At 40.9% G+C, this 22,340-nt stretch overlaps 1 protein-coding gene across 3 annotated transcripts in view; it reads left to right on the plus strand.

Moving 5' to 3' along the window:
- The window catches only part of ATM (ATM serine/threonine kinase), a 3,174,581-nt gene that overhangs the window by 2,499,118 nt on the left and 653,123 nt on the right, over positions 1 to 22,340 (plus strand). The gene's annotated exons all lie outside the window — the stretch shown is intronic.

Below are 22,340 nucleotides of genomic sequence, written 5' to 3' on the forward strand. Positions count from 1 at the left end.
TATACATTTTCCGAAGTAATTAAGTGTGATTCGTCAACTTTCACCCTAAAGTCACCAGTTTTGGGTGGGATTAATAGGGACAGACTTAATATTAAGTTTGAATTAAATCAGGGACAGTTGAGAGGCACGATTACTGCCACCAAAACAGATCTTGCTACGTATAATAGTCATATGACTAAAAATGCATATAAAGCCTACACACGGTATAGTTCTCTGTTGTAGAAATAACATAACTGTTCTTTTCCGTTAACGGGGCAGCAGCTTTCTGGGCCTGGATTTGTGTTAACAGAAAATAACAGATATGTAATATACGTTACATTATTAACTTTAATGGTGATGTCAGAAACAGGTCAGTTATTTGCAGAGTTACTAGAGCAACAGGTATCACATCAACATGCATTTTCTGAAGGATTGTATCATCGGTGATTAGAAGGTTAAACATTTTGCAAGCGTTGGTAAAATATGAGGCAAAATCAGGGGCAGCTGACAGGTATGACCAAGTTAACAGCCCTCCACCTTTACAACTAATGCTGGGGGCTACTAATGCCACAGTCTGGTTGTCTCAAAGGAAACAAGGCATCATTGTCGTACAGTCGTTGAGATACTATCAACAATTTTATAGTACTGAATCTAATACTGTGTACCTCATATAGTTATGTCTGTGTCCCTGTTTTACTCAAGTCAGGTGTTCCTAACAGTATTTTTCTTCTAGCATACGCTGTTTGTGTAGGCCACCTTGGCATGAATATCATGTTCCGTTTTTATTTAATTAATGAAAATATACAAAATAGTTAATATTTTTCAAAACCTCTTACATACTTCATTAACTCAATTCCTGTACATCTCATAGTGGTGTTTTCACCGCTGGTACTTTCCTTATCCTATCAGAATGCAGATGCTTGCTTCCTAACCCACAATCGTTTTTTCATCATATATTAGTATCCATATTACAACAGTGCTAATATTAATAAAGCTTACCTCATAATTATTTATTTTTGCTGTGTTTCTCTTGCTAAGTGTGTTTACCCTGTTTTATAACAACTACTGCTTGCATAGTATCACACATCTTTTTGAAGTTATTTTCTTGTGTGGCCAGAGGTAGTTTCTTTACTCACCAGTGGGAGTGGGGAGTACTGAGCTGCTTGTTTGTCCTCAGAGGAGTGGTTAGAAGCAGCAACTTGTAATTTGTTGGCCATTTTGGGTCATTTTCTGTTTTTTCCAGCCCCCTGCTATAAAGCACGTGTTAGCGCGGAGCTGCTACCGTTGCACACTAGGGCAGCGCCAGTTAAGCAGATTTAAACTATTAGGGCTACCTAAAGTTCACTCTTCAAATTTTCCCTTAAAACTACCTTCCTCATAGTGTACTACTGTTCTATTTAGTGTATCCTACAACTATAAATTATCTCTACTTGACTCCCAAGTAGACTATTCTCTATCCGTATAGCTAAGCACTTGCTCCTACAGTACTTATCACCTCGATACAGCACTCTTGTTATAGAAAGTACCCCAAAAAAAGCAAACCCCATTTCTCGGTCACCCACATCCCCCAAAACCTTTTTGTAAGTTTTTCTGTCTATTCCTTCTAGCATGTCGAGGGATCAGTTGCTAATATCCTCTCCTGCTCAGCTGGTGAACCTGGGATTATTGAGGCAATGTTACAATTGCCTCATGTACACAGACAACCCTCTCCTCCTCCCACAAAACACAAATACATGCGAGAGATGCAACTATACGGCCAAACTGGAGGCTGAGCTCTCTCAACATAGGACTGGCAAGACCAGACAGGAGGAGAAGGTAACCACACACACAATAGACCCAGTCTCACATAATACCATCACAACCTCAAATCATACACATAAACACACAAAGACATACTCGGAGGCTCTGATCAAAAATCTACCAAAACAGCAGAGGCCACCAAAGCAGACACCCAAACAACTACCACCTCAGAACACAACACCTGCATCACATAGACCACACAGTCAGAGTGTCAAGCAGTCACAGCCCTTAAGGCCAAACACTATGCCAGACACACTAGTCATTGGTGACTCCATAGTCAGACACACTGACGTCCCGCTCACCAGACTGAGTAAGGAGAAGGTCACAGTAAGCTGCCTGTCGGGTGCTAGAATCCGCCACATAACGCATGCACTCAGGTCTCTCAACAGCAGGTACAAGTACGACTCAATCATTGTCCACGCTGGTGTAAACGACCTGAGACGCACCTCCCTGGACTACATGAAAAGAGACATAGAGGAGCTCTCTGATTATGTAGCCCAGGCAGGTATGACCCTGACCTTGAGCAGTATCCTACCTTCACCAAGAATGATGCCACAATACAGAGATAAGATGATCAGCTTTAACAATTGGCTTAAACTCTGGTGTCATTCAAAGGGGATCCAATGTCTGTCTGCCTGGGATGACATGCTGGACAAGCCACGCTGCCGCAAGGGACGGCTTGCACTTGTCACACCTGGGATTCCGGATTTTGGCAAAGGCTCTTGCCACCCCATAGTGCCTTTTTAGGCAAGGCTCAAATTCTAAACCTACCACCCTAGAACAAAACAAAGAAAAAAACTAAGGGTAATGCTGCTCAATGCCAGAAGTCTCAACCTCAAGATGCACGCACTGAGGCCCTTCTCAGTATGGAGAACATCGATGTCTGTGCTGTGACAGAAACCTGGTTCAAGGCTCCTGAGAGCACCCCAGCACTATCAGGTTTTACCTCATATCATGCGTTCCGCCACAAAACCCGGACAATACCAAGAAAGGAGGAGGGGTATCCATATTCATCAAGGACACCCACACCTCAAGATTGGTGGCATCGCACGATGCATCGGAAACCATCCAGGTGCAATTAACCATAGGCAAGGCTGCTCTGCAAATTGTAGCATGTTACAGGCCACCCTCGCAAACTCAGGAACCTCACATGGCCTTCCTGAAAACACTGGAGGGATAAATGTATCTCCGAACACCATCATACTAGGTGACTTCAACTACCCTAATATAGACTGGGAACACTACTCAAGCCCAAACACTCTAGCCCAAAAGTTCCTGGAATTCATAAACTCAAATGCCATGGAACAACTAGTCACCATCCCCACAAGAGGAGAGAACATACTTGATCTCATCATCACGAACATGGGAGCACAATGTTCAACGCCAGAAGTATACCCCTCACTGGTGAGATCTGATCACAAACTAATCTCGCTGGAGGTCCTCATCCCGCCCCCACCCGAAATGAAAAGACCACAGTAAAGAACTTCTCGAAAGCCGACTTCACACTTCTAAAGACTAGTGTGGTCTCCTTTAAGGCCCCTGAGCCGGCGGTTAACATTACTCAAACCGCTGAATCACTTAAAATGCCTTCTACCAGCACCTGCAGGGCTGCATGGATCAGGCAATCCCAAGCAAAACAAAGACTCTTTGTACCAAAGGCAAGCGTCCAGTCTGGTGGACCCCAGCCATAAACAAACTCTACAATAAAAGGAGAAAGCTACTGCAAGATAGAGCAAAATCCTTAAAAGGTAAGACACCGCTGATCACTATAAGTAAAAGCTAAGAGCTCTCATAAAATCATCCAAAGCTAATTTTGAGAAAAAATAGCTAAGGACTCTAAAGACAACCATAAAGCATTCTTTAGCTATGTCAGAAACCTAGGAGGAAACTCCCAGATATGCTCAGAATTAGTTCAAAATGATGTGAAGATTACTGATCCTACAGACATTGCCAACATACTGGCTGACAGGTTCAGTGCAAACTTCTCCCACCCTGCCCGCCTAAAGAAGAGATATCTATACCAAATGATTGTAGCCCCCAAACATCTCCAACGCTCAGGTGAGAACTGCTCTCTCCAAGGCAAAGAACACAGCATCCATGGGACCTGATGGTGTCCCCGGCTGTGTGCTCCATGAACTCAACGAGGAATTAAACCCACAGTTAGGACAGCTGTTTAATCTTAGTCTCACCTCCGGATACGCACTCCAGGAGTGGCGCAGCGACTGTGGTCCCACTCCACAAAGGCGGTGCCTCCACCGACCCTGGAAATTACCGTCCCATTAGCTTGACAAGCCTGATCTGCAAAGCCATGGAAAGGATCATAATGGATCTCATAAATAAAGACATAGGGAATTTGCAGACTTTGGATCCAACCCAGTTTGGCTTTGTCAAAGGCAGATCATGCCTTTTAATCTTGGTTGACTTTTTTCAAACAGTCACCAAGGCCTTTGACGAGGAAAGGCAGTCCATACAGCCTACCTAGACCTGGCGAAGGCTTTCGATACAATACCCCACTCGGGTATCATTGAAAAACTCATCAACTTAAATGTAAACCCATACATTACAAGATGGGTTGCAAACTGGCTGAGTGACAGAACCCACAGGGTCAGAGTTGCTGGCGCCATGTCAGACTCTAAGCCTGTCACAAGTGGTGTCCCACAGGGTTCAGTCCTGGGCCCACTCTTGTTTGGCATCTACTTTTCTGAAGTACAAGCAAACACAGGAGGGTTATGGCTGACAAAGTTCGCAGATGACTGCAAACTGGGCACCGTAGTTGAGAACACATCCGACACAGATATCCTTCAGAAGGGTCTCACAGAAACGGATAACTGGTGCCAGAGCCATGGCCTCAAGTTAAATGCCAAGAAATGCATAGTCATACCCTTCGGGAAAAATAAGGTTACTCTTAGCTACCATATAGGTGACAATCCCCTGAACACAGAAGAAGTTATTAGGGACCTGGGAACCCAGGTTGACAGTAGCCTTTCATTCAACACTCATATTGCTAAAATAGTTAGGAAGACCTTCTACATTGCCCACCTTATCATGAAGGGATTCACATCTAGATCAAGGGAAGTCATAGTCTCCCTATACTCATCACTCATCAGACCAATGATCGAGTACAATGCCCATTCGGAATGTATCTGACCCGACACTTGCAGCAGCTGGAGAGGCCACAAAAGTTCCTCACCAAAAGGATAAAGGGTCTCAAAAATCTGTCTTATGCTGCACGACTGAAAGAACTCCAGTTATATTCAGTTGCATCGCTTGCTCAGAGGTGACCTATGCCTGACATACAAGGCCATGTCAAACCCAGATTTGATGAATATGCTTCATCTCAAAAATCTAGATCCCTCAGAGCCACAAGGGCGGGTGACTTAAACCTCGACACGGTTATTAATAGGACGTGCTGGAGGGATAGATTCATCACCCAAAGACTCCTATGCTGTGGAACAAAATCCCGGTTTATGTGAGGCAGAGCACCTCGCTGGCCTTGTTCAAGAGGAATCTTGACCAATGGATGGGAGATCGCAGATACACCCCAGGGGTTACCTCAGTGTCACTGCTCGACAGAGGCACAGCTAAATAATGGGCATAGTTTCTCCAAACTAAGGGGTGGCGTAAGCCACAAAACTATGGGCTAGGCTTATAAATGCCCTCGGGCAGATAGCCTAGTATGAACCTATGAACCTATAACCTATGAACCTATATCTGTGCAGCAGCTACATGGGCTACCCCTCACACCTTCATTACTCATTATAAGTTGGATTTGGCTTCTAGGGGTAGAGCATCCTTTGGCTCCACAGTGCTCAGGAGTATCTTCCAGTGAGCCACCCAAGAATAAGGTGCTAGGGACGCTGTCCCATATATAAAACTGAAGGGGAGATTGGACTACCTAACATAAAAAAGTTACGTACTCACCATAACGTTCCATGTTGGCAGTCCATCTCACCCTTTATTTTTACCAACCAGCCCTCCTGCCCCCATCCTGGAATATCTGGAGGTAATACTGTAAATTTCTTGGTTGGTGACCCTTTAGTATTGGTTTGCTGGTTAGGGGTTTCTTTCTATTTCTAGTGAGCAGCAAACAAGATCTGGGGATTGCACTGGTGCACCATGGGATACCTGCTTAGCCACGAGCCAACCAGAAGTCTTCAAGCTTGAAAATCGGCTGAGTCAGAGCCGAGGATCGGCTCCGAACCCGTATGTAAAAATGAAGGGTGAGATGGACTACCAACATGGAACGTAATGGTGAGTACATAACTTCTTTTTCTTCCTTTTATTCACCAGTAGATTAAGCACTTTCGTCAGCTTATAGCTAAAGACTTCATCAGAATCTACTCAAGCATACAGAAAGGTAACTTAAATAGTTACAAAACACACCACCTGACCAATTAATCAATTGTTACTTAAAAAGACATACTTTAAAAATTAAACACAATGCAATCCTTCAATGAACCCCCCCCCCTTTTTTTTTAAATGTTTTCACAATTAAATCTAAACCAAATAAGACCTAAGGTTTAAAACACAACTTATACTACAATAATCATTTAACTCTGGGCAAATGTGTGCTTGTAACCTAATTTGCCACAGTAATTCTTTTAACTCCAGGATATCTTTCCACGGCCCACCCCGAGGGTTTGGGCATACCTGCTCTATTGCAAAAAAATAAAAATTTGTGATCAGAAAACTGTTCTATAAGTTTTGCCAAAGCATTAGTTTTTTGTGTTGTCTAATGTCCAAGGAGTGTTCATACATGCGATCCCTAAAGCGTCTTTGTGTTTTCCCCACATAAAAGTTGGGGCACACACTGCACTGAGCCACATTGCAATTACAATGAAAATTAGGTCTAATCATCTGGTGGTTAACAGTTAGACTATCACCTTGCAAAATATGTGAGCATTGTGGACAAGAGCCACATTTATAAGTGCCATGATTCCCAAAGCTTAGTGGTTGGGAAATGTTATTGCCAGTCTCAAGAAAATTCTTAAAAGACTTACCCTTTCTAAATACAAACTTGGGTTCTGTCGCAACATGTTCCAGAATCCCATCAAAACATTTAAAAGTGTTCCATTTCTTTTTCAAAATGTTTGAAATGTCCAAATAGTCATTAGAAAAGGTGGTAACAAAAGCCTTATGGAAATTGGCCTTCTGTTCAGTCCCTTCATTGCTCCCCAAGCCGAAACTTTCACTATTTTCTCTTAGAATGGGTTTATAAAACATATTCTCCCTCTTAGTGTGTACCTCAGAAAAAATCTGTTGTACCATTGGGCTGGGGTAACCACGTGCCATAAGCATGTTAACTAATTGTTCACCTTCTTGTTGAAAAACATTATTCTCAGAGACCATTCGGGCCAGTCTAACAAATTGCCCCTTTACCAGTCCCTTCTTTTGATGGTACGGGTGGCAACTGGTAAAGTGAAGCAAACTGAGAGTAGGTTGGTTTCCTGAAAATGTTGCTGGTGTATCTTTTATTAACATAGTCCTTTTTTAACTCAACATCTAAATAGTGGATGGTGTCAGAGTGCCAGTTATAAGTGAATTTAAAGAAAGCTATTGTTTGATTACAGTACTCTATAAAGTTACTAATCTCATGGACAGGCCCATTCCATGCAATGAAAATGTCATCCAAAAAGCGACAATACATTTTCTAGTATTGCTTGTAATCAGAATCTTTAAGATACCTTCTTTCCCACTCCAACATAACAATGTCCAAAAAAATGGGGGCACAAGAGGCCCCCATTGCCACCCCACGTTTCTGCTGATAGTAATTGCCTTCAAAATACACAAAATTACAATTCAAAACAGTTTCCATAAGTATAGTTAATACATAAATGTCATTGTTAGATTTAATTGTGAAAAAATTAAAAAAAGGGGGGGTGATTTCATTGTGTTTAATTTTTAAAGTATGTCTTTTTAAGTAACAATTGATTAATTGGTCAGGTTTTGTAACTATTTAAGTTACATTTCTGTATGCTTGAGTAGATTCTGATGAAGTCTTTAGCTATAAGCTGACGAAAGCTGGTGAATAAAAGGAAGAACTTTATTTTGGTGTGGACCTGCTGTGTACACTTGGACTGTTTCATTTTTATCTGGTTTTGTGTTTGGTTCCTGGTTATGGAGTACCAAAAGTAGTTAGAAATGAGGATTTATGGTCAAGTATCATTTGCCAAAATGAACTTGTTGCATCTAAAACAGAAAATACAGACACATTTGTTATTAGTGCTGTAACTTCCTCATGCATTGGATGATATGGCCTTTTTAATGCTTTGTTCAAAACTCTAGGATCAATGCATATTCTAATTTCGTCTGAGCCTTTCTTGTGAGCAGCTACCATAGACGACACCCAGTGGTTTGGTTCTGTAACCAGACAAATCGCACATTGCTGCACCATCTTATCCAGATGAGCTTTGACTTTATTTTACATTGCTATTGGAACTCTTCTTGCTGGTGTGACTACTGGAGTGACCTCGAGATCTAACTTCATAGCATACACAACTGGAAGTTTGCCCAATTTGTCATTGAAAACATCAGCATACTCTGAGAAAATGGCTTCTGCAAAACTTGAACTTGGAACTGCACTCACATGATGAACTTCTTTAACAAAAGAAAGCAGATTCATTCTCAAACTGTCTTTGAGACCTAGTAAAGATTGCAGTGGTCTCCAGACTACGTAGAATAACAAGTTGTAACAGTTCTCAGCCAAATAACATGAAACTTGCTACAGATCCCCCACCATGCCCCAGGATTCCCACTCCTTTTTTCTTGATGTACTGGAAAATATTAGGGTTCAACCAAACACCGTAATAATGGGCGACTTCAACTACCTCACCATTAACTGGGAATACTACTCATGTACCAACTCCTTAGCTCAACGCTTTCTGGAATTCATAAACTCCAATGTCCTGGATCAACTTATCCACACTCCCACCAGGGGCAACAATATCCTAGACCTAGTCATTACCAACATGAGTGACCGGTGTTCCACACCTGAAGTCAACTCCTCATTGGTCCGATCCGACCATAAGCTTATCACCCTTGATATCCACATCCCGCCCCACCCCCCATTAAGGAAACCACGGTAAAAAATATCTCCAAAGCCAGCTTCATGGTTCTTAAGACAGAAGTGGTGAACTTCATGACACCCATGCAGATGGACAATACAGTTACAACTGCTGAATCCTGCAGAAATGCACTCTATAAGCACTTACACGAGTGCATGGATCGTGCTATCCCAAATAGAACCAAGACACTATCCTCCAAAAAAAGGAAGCCAGTCTTGTGGTCCCCTGCCATAAACAAACTGTACAACAGAAGGAAGAAACAGTTGCAAAAGAGAGTAAAATCCTGAGTGGAGGAGCTCCTTGGTCAGCTTCAGTAAGAAGCTGAGATCCCTTATAAGATCCTCCAAAGCTAGCTACGAAAACAAAATCACCACTAATTCTAAGGACAACCACAAAGCATTCTATAGCTATGTCAAGAATCTCGATGGCAACACCCAGATCTGCTCTGAGTTGCAGCACAACGGCACGAAAATTACAGAACCAACTGATATTGCCAACATCCTGGCAGATAAGTTCAGTGCTAACTTTACCCCCCCTCACCCCCTAAACAGCCATATCTGTACAGGAAGAATGCAGAGTTCCTGTAATCACAACTACGCAGGTAAAAGCTGCACTCTCTAAAGCCAAATACACAGCATCCATGGGACTGGACAACATCCCCGGCTGCATTTTACACGAACTTCAGAACGAACTGGCTCCCCACTTAAGCACCATGTTCAATAATAGCCTCGCATCAGGCTTTGTGCCCACTGAATGGTGCACAGCAACAGTAATCCCACTCCACAAAGGGGGAGCCACCACTGATCCCAGGGAACTATCGACCTATTAGCCTGACGAGCCTGGTCTGCAAGGCCATGGAACATATCATCATGGAGCTCATAAACAAAGACATTGGTAACCTCCAAACTCTGGATCCCACCCAGTCCAGGTTTGTGAAAGGCAGATCATGCCTCCTGAACCTGATCGACTTCTTTGAGGCAGTCACCAAAGCCATAGATGAGGGTAAGGTGGTTCACACAGCCTATCTTGACCTTGCCAAGGCTTTTGACACCATTCCCCATTCTGGAATTATAGCTAAACTCACTAAACTAGGTATAAATCCCCACGTCACAAGATGGGTTGCCAACTGGCTCACTGACAGAACCTACACTGTAAAAGTTGCAGACTCCAAATCTGACCTCAAAGCAGTGACAAGTGGAGTACCACAGGGTTCTGTCCTGTGACCTCTCCTGTTTGGTATCTACTTCTCTGAAGTACAGGCTAACACAGAAGGCCTCTGGCCATTGAAGTTCGCAAATGACTGCAAACTAGGAGACATAGTCATGTCCCCAAATGATGTGGACATCCTACAGAAGGGCCTCACTGAGATAGATGCCTGGTGTCAGAGCCATGGCCTCAAGCTCAGTGCCAAAAAGTGCAGTGTCATCCCCTTTGGTAAAAACTCTGTACCCATGAACTACCACATAGGCACCCAGGTGGACAGTAGTCTCTCCTTTGATAGTCACATCACCACAGTAGTCAGGAAGTCCTTCTACATAGCACACCTCATCATAAAAGGGTTCTCATCCAGGAAAAAAGAGGTCATTGTTCCCCTGTACTCGACACTCATTAGACCCATTATAGAGTACAACGCCTCTTTTGGAATGTACCTCACAAGACATCTGCACAGCTGGAAAGGCCACAGAAGTACCTCATAAAGAGGATTACTGGCCTCAAACAAATGCCCTACAATGACCCCCTCAAAAAACTCCAGCTTTACTCCTTAGCATATTGCCTACTCTGAGGTGATCTCTGCCTAACATGTAAAGCTATGTCAAACCCAGAGCTGTTGGACATGCTACACCTAAAGAAATCCTAATCCCTCCAAGCTACACGCTCTAGGGACCTAAACCTTGTCACCACAATAAACAGGACTTGCTGGAGGGATAAATTCCTGTCCCAGAGACTTCCCATACTAGAATAGGCTACCCATCTATGTCAAGCAAAGTTCTTCATTGGTACTCTTCAAGAAAAATCTTGATAAATGGATGGGAAATAGGAAATGCACCCCGGGGATCACTTCTGTGTCTATGCTTGACAGTGGCACAGGAAATTAACTTTCTTGGTTGGCGTAAGCCAGGGAACCTTGTTGGCTAGGCTTATGTAGGCCCTTGGCCCGATAGCCTAGTACCTACCTATGAACCTATAAGTATTACTGAACCTTTGGTTTAAATTTCTTCACCTCCATACCGAACAAATCGCACACTGCTGGTTACATTGAGTTTGTTCGTTAGTTCTCACTTTTACAAATGTGTCTGCTGATATAACATTCCACTTTGACGCAGTGTCTACTTTGAGCTCTGTGGATATTCCATTGATCAGAACCATCAAAATACTTCACTCCTTGTTAGTAAGTTTACTTCATCAACCCTTTCTCCAAGTACGGATGCACCATTCACATAGAAAACTGACTGTTTCGGCTCTACTTGATAAACTTACTTTTTTGTGCGACATTTCTTTACAATTGAGTGAGGCGTACTTGATATGCAAAACTTTTGGAAATGGTTCCATTTTTTACACTTGTGGCATTGCTGACCATATGCTAAACACTTCTCCCTTTTAGACTCATGATTTGCATCACAATTGCGACAGTTAACAATAAGGCTAGACTTGGGTGTTGCTGACTCATGTTTGTGTTGCACCCAGCTGGTGGCAGAGCCTGCACTTTTTCTGGAACTTTCTGGAAAGCTTTGTATCTTCTTTGGAAACCCTGTGGCTGCCCTTTGCTTATACCTGTTTCTGTTTGCCACTTGTTGCATACTATCTTCATTTGGTCTGGAGCTTGCTGAAACCATGCTTTTGTCACTCGAAGTATGTTTGTATGTCTTTCTTTCACCTCATGAACCTGACAAATCTCTATTGCTTTACTTAATGTCAAATCACAGTCGGTCATGAAGTAAAATCTTTCTCACTGCAACACTAATAATACCAGACACAAGTCTGTCCTTTATCAGCTCATCTTTCAAATCACCAAACCAACGTGTTTTAACTTTGTTTCTCAAGTCAGTTATATAAACTGCAATATTTCCTCTGGTTTCTGATTTCTTGTGTAAAACAAATGCCTCTCTAATGTAATGTTTGTCTTGGGGTTGCACATTTCTCTAACTTGCACTTCAAACACTCAGGGTCTTCCCTTGATTCAGATTGCACAACAATACGGCGATCTGCACCTTCACCTTCTTATACTGCTGGTGCATATACAAATGAACGTTCTCTCTCTCTGTGGCCATGGAGCCTGCTAGATTTAGCAAATTGAATGCCTTGCCACGTGCGTCTTTATCTGCATAAGCTGCTTGTATGAAAATGTTGTACTCTTGTTAAAATATTCTCCAGTTTTCTGCAGTATTGTCATCAAACACAAGCAGTTGAGGTTTTCGAAATCCATCTGCCATATTAACACATACCAGTGAAGGGTCTCGCAAATATGCATGAACACACATGTGCATAAGTAATTGGCATAAACACAATTTGTCCAATGCTTTTGTGCTCTGTACTTATACTTTTTCTCTCTAAACTTATCAGAATTGTGTGAATGAACAAACCTCTTAGTACTTTCAAATAACTGGACTTTGCAAAATAAACTTCTCGGGCTACTCAGTGCTTTACTGCACTTTGCGAAATAGCTTTTCAGATTTCTTGATGCTTTGCTGTACTTTGTGAAATAGTTTTTAAGATTTCTCGATGCTTTACTGTGCTTTGCGAAATAACTTTTGAGATTTATCGATGCTTTACTGTACTTTGCAAAATGGCTTTTGAGAGCTATCAGTAACGAAACTTTGCCAAATAGCTCTTTCGGTCTTTTCGATGCTTTATAGTGCTTTGGGGAATCATTTGTCAGACTTTTACGATGCTTTATGAAATCTTTCATTAGTAAGGGCGGAAATGCTAAAATCATTTACTTTCAAAATTGGTAAAGGCAAAAATGCTAAAGTCATTGATCATCACTTGCTGTGCTTGCGGAATTGGTAAAGGCAGAAATGCTAAAATCATTTGCTTTCTTAATTGTTAAAGGCAAAATTGCTAATGCAATCACTTGGAACTTTATTGATGAAGGCAGGAATGCTACAGTCATACACCATCACTTATCAAAGACATCTTTTTAAGAAACATTCAAGAACTTTACGATACAACTGAGCAGTTCACGAGCACTGTAATACTCTTGTAATCTTTTGTTAAGAATACCTTTCATTAATGTAAGAAACATATCAAATAACTGTACAATGCAAATAAATTGATCTTCTGTTGCCCAAACTCAATATCTTTTGAAGTATTTGCACTTTGCAAATGACTATATGCAAAACACTGAAATGTCCCCAAAAATGGCAGTACCTTGCTGGGCAACTCTTTACAGTACAAGAACCACTCTGTAATGGTGGAACTTTGCAAATAGACACACCCAGCACAAGAACTTTTCTTCAAATAACTATACTTTGGCTGAATTGCGCAAGATTGTTGCACTTTGCACACAGTGAACTCTTGAAATACATGCATAGTAATAAGCACATACTTTAAGCACTTTCACACACTCGAAGAGATACTTTGAATAACTTTAATTGCGCTCTTGATACAATACAAATACAAAGTCGTAGTTATGCCGAAACAAGCAGTCATCTTGCTTTGTTTTTTGCATACTGTGCTCTTTTTTTCTTTTTCTTATGTTCTTTTTTGCTCGTTTAAGCCCTTTTTTATGCCCAGTGTATGTACTTTGTGCTCATTTTACTCTAAACATGCCCAATTCTGCCTTAAACACATTTGTTTTGCCTTAAACATGTACATTTTGCCTTATAAACATATTTGTTTTATACTTTAAAGTCAATCGTCTCATCAAATACTTTTATTTTATAATTTTCTTAGTTAACCTTTTTGTACTTTCTGCTTGCTTGATAATGTGGTTTGTGCCCTTGTAATGTCCTCTCTTGCCTCTTTGCAACGAGTAAATAATTTCCATTATTTTTCATTAGCTTTGATTCTTTCTAATTGTTTGTACTGTTTTTCTCGGTTTTTACCTTCGTTGCTGTCTTTACATCTCAAGGCTCCAAATGTTCTTCTCTTCTCCATCCTGGTTCTGACACCATGTCATTTTCGTGTTGGTACACGAATAAACGGGTCTTTGTGGATTTTATTTAAGCAGCTTTATTCTATACAAACACATCACCGTAGAGGCTTACTGACGATGACTAAGTAACTTATATGCAAACTACTGCAATCATACATGCTCACTCACTGGCTGCTTCTACAAAATGGCACTAGGGATTGCACATGTCTGGAATTTATACGTGCAGGGACAGCATCGCATGTTTCTTTAAAGACATAGCATACACACGTTACACTCTGATCTGCATAATGATACTACAGGTGTTTATCATTCCTACTTTTTGCAGTAGCCTTTAGGCTGTAAAGGTTGTTTCCCTGTCTGGAAAACAACAGTCAGCTTTACGAAACTCTGCACCCCTCCCCCTACACCTTCACTCTGACTTCTGATTGGCTAGCCCAAGGTCGGAAATCAACAGACAGAATGGAGATTTCATGTGTACTGTCTTGCCGCCTCAAGGAGAAGCATCACTAGGCTTCACAGAAGCAGTAATTCGTTAAGATCTTTGCTTCTGGCAGATAAGTCCACATTGAGGAGTCCCTCCACCCAGGAATTACTGTCCTTTTAAGAAAATAGTCTTTATTTTTAATGTCTGATTAAAAACAGTATTTCCCCATTAAGAAACCTGGTATTTTTTATTAGTATCAGAAACACCCTGTCAGGGACTGCCATTTATAGCTAACTGCATTATTCATCCAATTAGGAACTAATTTTAAATAAGTATATGTTTTGCTTGCTTCGTTTTCTTAAATTTGTGACTTAAATATTTTATTTTGGGAGGGGCAGGGGCATGTTTTTACAATGAATGTAGTACCTGATATTTTTTTATTCTGTCAGTGGTTTTAACTTAGAAAAGGTGTTCTGACAGAGAAATTGTGTGCTGTGTGTGCTTAATCTTTCGACTGACTTGATGAAACAATACTTAGGTTCATAGGTAAGTACTAGGATATCGGCCCTGGGGCCTGTACAAGCCCAGCCAAAAAGGTACTATGGCTTTTGCCACCCAAGAAAATTATTTTCCTGTGCCACTGTCGAGCAGAGCCTCAGAGGTGATCCCCAGGGTGAATTTCTTATTTCCCATCCAATCATCAAGATTTTTCTTGAAGAGTGCTAATGAGGAGCTTTGTTTGATATGGATAAGGTAGTTTATTCCAGAGTATGGGAAGTCTCTGGGACAGGAATCTATCCCTCTGACATGTTCTTGTTATTGTGATGACAAGGTTTAGGTCCATAGAGCGTGTAGCAAGGATGGATTGGGATTTCTTTAAGTGGAGCATGTCCAACAGGTCTGGGTTTGACATAGCTTTGTATGTTAGTCAGAGATCACCTCTGAGTAGGCGATATGCGACGGAGTAAAGCTGGAGTTTTTTGAGACAGTCTTCATAGGGCATCTGTTTGAGGCTGGTAATCCTCTTTGTGAGGTATTTCTGCGGCCTTTCGATTTGTTGTAGATGTCTTGTGGGGTACATACCAAAAGGGGCATTGTACTCTATAATGGGTCTAATGAGTGATGAGTAGATGGGAACAATGACCTCTTTTTTTCTGGATGAGAAACCTTTTGTGATGAAGTGTGCCACGTAGAAGGATTTCCTGACTACTGTGGCAATGTGATTATCAAAGGAGAGACTACTGTCCACCTTTGTCCCAAGGTATCTTATCACACTTTTGGTGTTAAGTATACTACCACCTATGTTGTAGTTCATGGGTACAGAGTTTTTACCAAAGGGGGTGACTATGCACTTTTTGGCATTGAGCTTGAGGCCATGGCTTTGACACCAGGCATCTGTCTCAGTGAGGCCCTTTTGTAGGATAACTTAACTGCTTTTGACATCTCCTCATTGGCTACAGCATGAGTACTTAATCCAGTTCTGCTAGTTCCACTCACACTGTATCTAGAAAGAAAAAAGTATTTACCAAGGAGCCCTTGCCAGTACATCTGGCTCAGCCTATGCATCAGCTGATGATGAATAAGCCGCTTTGGTGGCGTAGAGGGTTAAAGGTCTGACTAAAGACCAGCAGCCCTGGGTGCAATTAGTGCCTCAGATGACTGACAGTGTCACATGAAGGGATGGGTATGCTATTCCTTGGTGGAAGAGCACTACTTGGTACGCTCCCTAAGGGGAGAAGTTGTTGAAAAACAATCAGTGACCATGGGGGGGGGGCAAAAAAAAGACAGAAGCACAGATGATTTGAGCCCCCAGGATGCCCCAGCAGTACCCAGCAATACTAGAGTATGTCTTGGGGATAGAAGAATAACTGGTGGTGTGGACATGGCTCACTGGCAGCTGGGCTGTTAAAGATAAAGTCCAAAGGGACAAGATTTAAAAAATGCTAAAGATTTTTTTAAATATAATTTTTCTAGTCCCTTTGCCTGACATTCATCTAGCCTGCACCTTAGTCCCCCATTTGATCCTCATCACTGGGGCAAGAGTCAGTCATGTTATCGCTGTTAGCCTGGTAGCTTTGATCGGATTTTTGTACTCTGACCTCACTCATGAGAGCTGATGTGTGCATTCACAGATGTTAGATCTTGCAGTACCTTCCTCTTAAAATATGTATTTTTTCAGATTTGGACTGATAATGACTACTATACTGATATGGTTGGACAGAGCCAAGTGCACATCCATGATCCATATGCCCCTCTGTGTTGTAGGTGCCAACACTGCATTACACCATTTGGCCTCTGTCCCCTAGAATGAGTGAATTGGCATTGGTTGTTCTTTCCCACCTTTCATCACTGGCTTCTACAGCAACTGGATTTCTGCTGGATAACCGGTTGTCTGGGCCACAGTCAGGGCTTTGTTCCTGTTGTTCACAGAACTGACTGTAAAAGTGGAGGTTAAAAATTGCTTCCTGTTTTGACGCAGCATGCTTAACTACACAGCATGCATAACTTCGCAGTCTTGCAGCTTACAGGGAATTTCTCCAGTTTCTCTTTGGTGAGGTCTTCCATCACTTGTTCATTACCAGACTTGGCTCATCTCACACTTGGAGAATTTCACATTCCATTTATCTGAAAATTGTAAGATTAGGGGACCGCTCCCTTCAGAACTTATGCCATGCAGTTTAACAAATCCTGCAGTGTTTTCAGAATTTGGGTATTTTCTCTCATTCTTTTTTTAAACCTCTCTATTAAGTCATGATATTTTAAGTTACAGCATAAATTTACTTACACTAATAGAAAAGAAGGCAAACCCTAATAATATTTTTTTATTATCATTGTGCTAGATTCCGAAAAGACTTGCTTTCAGTGTAGGTGATTTTCTCCATACTCTAGTAAAATAGGCTTAAACTGGTGTCAGTCACTTAAACTGAGAGCAAGTCTTTTGGAGTCTGGTCCATTCATTTAGCAATTTGTATTCATTCCAACATTGCATAAATTGCTCAATTCGTTGTTTCCCTTAAACCTCACTCCTCCTCCCATAATTATCAACTGTCCCCGATTTTGCCACATATTTCTACCCTGTCCTTCGATAAATGTTTGATTTTATGGTGAATCACTGAGGAGTTCAATCAGTCATTAATGCCAGGCATTAGAATTTCATAGTATTGTCTTTCGGCTTTTCCTGGTTAGGGGAGGCCATAGCAAACTCCGGTCATGATTGACAGTGGATATTTATGGTGCCAAGTTGCCAGCTTGACGCCTAACCTTCAAAGAAGGAACGCCCATTCATGCTCGGACCTACCTGCATGTCTTTAGCGTCAGGCATTAGAATTTCATACTATTTATTATTTAGAAAAATGCATGTTGGCGCAAAAGTGGTAGTGCTGTTAACTTTAGAAGTAAATTAGAGTAACATTTAAAAACTGGCTCTGATTTTGGGCCTTTGTCCCCTCATACTTTATGGCTTTTTCCCAGATTCTTAAGTAGAGAAGTTAAGAGATATGCTTCTTTCTGAACATTGTTCTGCATGTATTACTCTCACAAATTCCATTCATATATATGAAATGTACTCTTTCTAATTTTTTTTCTAAAGATGCTAACTCCAAATCTTATCTCGTTTACACTATTCTGTACTTCCATTAGAGTTAGTTTCGTTTTTTATTTATATTTCCTAGTGACTATGTTTTTGACCACTGATAGCATTAACCTTGGTAAGATTTTACTGTGCTTAGGTAATTCAAGTAATATATCCCAACTCAAGATTAACATTTTCCTACCATTTGCATCCCTAATACTTCTGTTAAAGAACTTTGCAGGGAATATTTTAATTCTGCCAGCATTTACATCAACAAAAAACTCGTTCTGAATTTCCTGTCTGTTTCCCATCACATGTCCAGTATTTGCTATTTACCTGAGGGAAAAATCCTCTGAAGACTACTTGGGATATAAAAAATACTTATGCAGGTTTTTCTGTACAAAAATGCTAATTTTTCTGGACTTAATTGGAGCCCTACAGATTTCTTTCCAATGTTTGTTTGCAAATTCTTTATTTTCTAACAGTTATCATGCAGTATTTTATGAGCAGTACAATTATTCCTTTTTTATAGCACATTCTCTTCTGTTCTCTTCTAGAGTCAATTAAAAACTCTAGCAAAAATGCTTTTATTTGTCTTCCCCATACTGTTGTTACCAGTCCTCGATAGGGAAAACAATCTTTAACCTATAGTCCAAACTCCTGCTTAGCTTTATCCCACTCTCTGTTACTTTTCCATTCTGAGTTATTTGTTACTGTGCTCCTTATGGACTTGCATCATAAATCCTAGTTATCTGTTGAACTCCCTATTTCATTGTCACCCTTTCCTTAACCTTCTGATTGAATTATATATATAAGAGCTTTAACTAGCTTTACAGCACCTGTTCTACTCAGGTAACCCTAAACAACATTTTTTGTTGGCAAATCAACTTATCCCATGTACCTCTTTTCCTCTTCCCCTTCCAGATAAACTCCTTCAACTGTTTGTTAATTGTCATCCAGGTCTTTTCCTCAGTTTTGATAATTTGCCTGACCTGTACATATGACCAAAGGGATTAAAAATATTTTCTCTGCATGCATCTTGATATCTATATCCATAATCAAGAGATTACACTTTAACTTTGTATTATCTTCTGTTTAGTCTCTTACCACATATCCTTAAACTGCCATAACAAGCCCCTTTTAATCCAGACTCCTAAATACTTCATGTTATAATCTCACTAAAGTCTAAATCAATCCATGTGCTGGTAAATATTTTACTGCTATAACTTTTGTTTTATCTTCATTTGTTAGCATCCTAAAAATATATGAAACTGTCTCAAAATATTCCACAACACAAAAATGTCCTTTTTGGATTTAATCAAATGCAGAATAACATTATCTGCAAATAAGGATAACTTTTTTACTACACCGTTTTTATCCTTAAATTTCTGAATCCCTTATTTTCTTTGTTACTCTAAGTATATGTTAAATAACAAAATGGAAGAGGCCTTTTCTGCATAGATCCTCTGCTCAAATACACCTTTGTCAGATAGAAATCTTTCCTTATAAATTATTGTCACCGACCATTCATATATCTTCATTAATAACCCTATTAGTTATTCTTGCGAGTAATGAAGAGACCACAGCTATGGCTCTTGTGAGTCACTCAGAAATTAAATTTCCCCTATACTCCCACCCTGGTTAGGTTGTGTGTGTTTTTTTTTTTTTTTAACTGCACTGTATTACTAGTTGCCTGCCTTTTATGTTAATTTGACCACATATTCTCTTCCCTCTCCTCTTTCATTGGCTATTGTCAGTAAGAGTAAAATTATCATTTTGTGAAATCACTCCCGTTCAGTTATTTAAATTTATTGGCCATCCCACTGTATTCCATAGAGCCAGAATACAAAGTGCCCTCCCCCTTCCAGTCTATCTTGCTGTTTTAAAATTGTTGCCTGTCTACTTAGTTTGCTAAACCTGAAGGTATCCCCTCTTTCTTGTCTGTTTAGTGCACACTGCAACTCTTAGCTTATTAACCCATTTTCCATCTTATCTTTAAAATCTGCAACAACTAGTCCAACACCAACAATTATTGGAAAGCCCACATTCTGCCTCTCTAAGTCATTTGGGTATTAGTGCTTCTGTTATGTCCTGGTGAGAGGAGGAGTAAAAGAGCATTGTACACCAACAGTATGAAGCTATGATGAGACCAGAACTAGTAGTAGACAGGCAGTAGCCAGTCAGGTGAATCCCCTCTTTTTATCATTCTTGGCTAAGCTAATTCTTTCTCTTCAGTAAGTGCTGCTTGGTTAGCTGTTGTCAAACCTAACTTCATAATATCTCCTTAAATACTTCATCCGTAAATCATGAGGGTCTACATATTAGTTTCCCGTCAAGTGTTTGGCAGTGCCCTTTACAGGCGCAGACACCTTGAGTTAACATTTTTGCTGTAAAAGCACTGTTAAAATTTCACCAATACCTGGTTGCACAAAGGACAACTAGTTTGTAGTGAAATGCTCTGCTCCCAGAGTTGCAAACCAGATAGATAATCTTGATATTATTTTGTTATCACTGCAGTGGTCTAATCAGTAAAAAATGACCCATTGCCATGGCTATAAACATTCCCACTCTCTCTTATCATCTTGGTAGATATGGGTATCCTGAGGTGATTTAGCAATTACCTCATGTTTACTGACAGGCAGCTAATTATCAAACAGGTTGATACGGTATGTGAGAGATGTATTTACTCAATGCCATTGGAGGCAAAGCTTACACATAAAAGCAATCCTAATGTCAATTAGTTTGTCAGTAGTACACACACCCATCACACACAACTCAAAGCAGACACGTAGATCCACATATGCTGAAGCACTTAAATGTAATCTTCTTAAACCCCATACACCTCCTAGATGAAGTACACATAACAAATACCCTCAGCAGCCTCGAATGCACTCTTTCAAAACAACACCCACATCAACACATACAGCCATATCTCATGCAGCCAGTAATTCTAAGCCCATAATGCAAGCCACCACAGAATCCAACATTCTGGTCCTTGGAGACTCCATTGTGATGTCCCTCTTACCAAGCTGAGTAAGGAGGAAGTCTCAGTCAGTTGCTTATCAGGGGTCAGGATCCACCACATTACATACAAATACAGGTCATTGGACCACAAGTACCAGTATGACTCAGTCATAGTCCATGTGGGTGTAAATGACCTGAGACATACCTCCCTAGACTATATGAAGAGAGACATCATAGAGCTCCTGGAATGTGTGTCCCAGTCTGGTATGACCCTAGTATTGAGTAGCATTTTACCTTTTCCAAGGATGATGCCACAGTACAAACAGAGGATCACTGACTTTAATAATTAGCTTAGCTGCTGGTGTCATACTAAGAGGGTGCAATATTTGTCAGCATGGAAGGACATGGCCTACAGACCATGCTGCTTTGCCAAGGATGGGTCTGTACCTCTCTCCTCTAGGCTTTCGAATACTAGCTAAAACATTGCCCTCCCCCACGGTGCCTCCTTTAAGCAATGCCAAAATGAAAGTACATCCGAAATAGCAAATCAAAACCAAAAAATATAAAGGTGTTACTGCTCAGTGCTAGCAGTCTAAAAAAAAACTCCACTACCTACAAGTTTTCCTCACCCTAGAGAATGCTGATGTCTGTGCAGTCACTGAGGCATGGTTTTAAAGCCACAGAGAACACACTGGCAATGCAATGATATGTTGTCTTCCACACATAGGATCATAGGAGGTTACTAGGCTAATGGCCACAGGGCCCTTACAAGCCTAGCCAAGTTCAACCTGTGTTCCAAAAGGTGTCTGGTTGAAGCAGATAACTAAAATCAGCACCTATTGCACCTGTCCAAGAGGGACACAGGTGGGGACCCCCCCAGGGTGTTTCCAGTTACCCATCCAGTAGTCCATATTACGCTTAAATAGGGCCAATGAGGGGCTCTGTTTAACATGAATAGGAAGCTTGGTCCAAACGTAGGACAACCTCTGTGAGACAAATCTGCCTCTACTGAATGTTCTGTTGGTATCATGTACCAGTTAAGGTCTTTTGAACAAGTGACCAGTGTGCCATATGACTTTTGAATGTGCAGCATTTCCATTAAAACTGGGTAACAGATTGTTCTGTATGCAAGGCAGAGGTCACCTCTGAGTAGTCTGTACAACACAGAGTAAAGTGACTATGATTTCAATCTGTCCCCATAAAACAGATCTTGAAGACTCTGAATTTTCTTTGTAAGGAACCTTTGTGGTCTCTCCAATTGCTGCAGTGTTTCAAAAAGAACATAGCAAAGGGAGCATTGTTCTCTATTATTGGCCTGATGAGGGAAGAATACAGGGAGGTTATAACTTCTTTTTTTCTGGAGGCAATGCCCTTACTTATGAGATAAGAAATATAAAATTCCCTTCTTACCACTGTGGAGACATGGTGATCAACGGTAAGGTT

This window comes from Protopterus annectens, chromosome 5.part0 (assembly GCF_019279795.1).
Source record: "Protopterus annectens isolate FY-2018-M chromosome 5.part0, PAN1.0, whole genome shotgun sequence".
NCBI classification, from domain to species: domain Eukaryota; kingdom Metazoa; phylum Chordata; order Ceratodontiformes; family Protopteridae; genus Protopterus; species Protopterus annectens.